Source organism: Sinocyclocheilus grahami, unplaced genomic scaffold (assembly GCF_001515645.1).
Source record: "Sinocyclocheilus grahami isolate Dianchi unplaced genomic scaffold, SAMN03320097.WGS_v1.1 scaffold424.1, whole genome shotgun sequence".
NCBI lineage: Eukaryota > Metazoa > Chordata > Actinopteri > Cypriniformes > Cyprinidae > Sinocyclocheilus > Sinocyclocheilus grahami.
The window spans coordinates 873794-874035 of NW_015505603.1; positions in this window are offsets into that span (position 1 = coordinate 873794).

A 242-nucleotide genomic window follows, 5' to 3' on the forward strand; every position below is an offset into this window, starting at 1 on the left:
TGCTCTGTGTTAAATGTATTGTGATGTGCTTCTGTGCAGAAACTCTCTCGCCTGATACGGAGGTTCTGCTGCAGATTGATGGTGTGACCGAAGACAAGCTGGAGAAGTATGGAGCCGAGTTTATTGAACTGCTGCAGAAGTACTCAGAGTGGCAGCTGCCTGGTGAGGGCCTGACAGCACATCGTATAGATTATGTCCGCAAGATAAACGCTTTCCTGACACATTAAGTAATCCTATGTTAC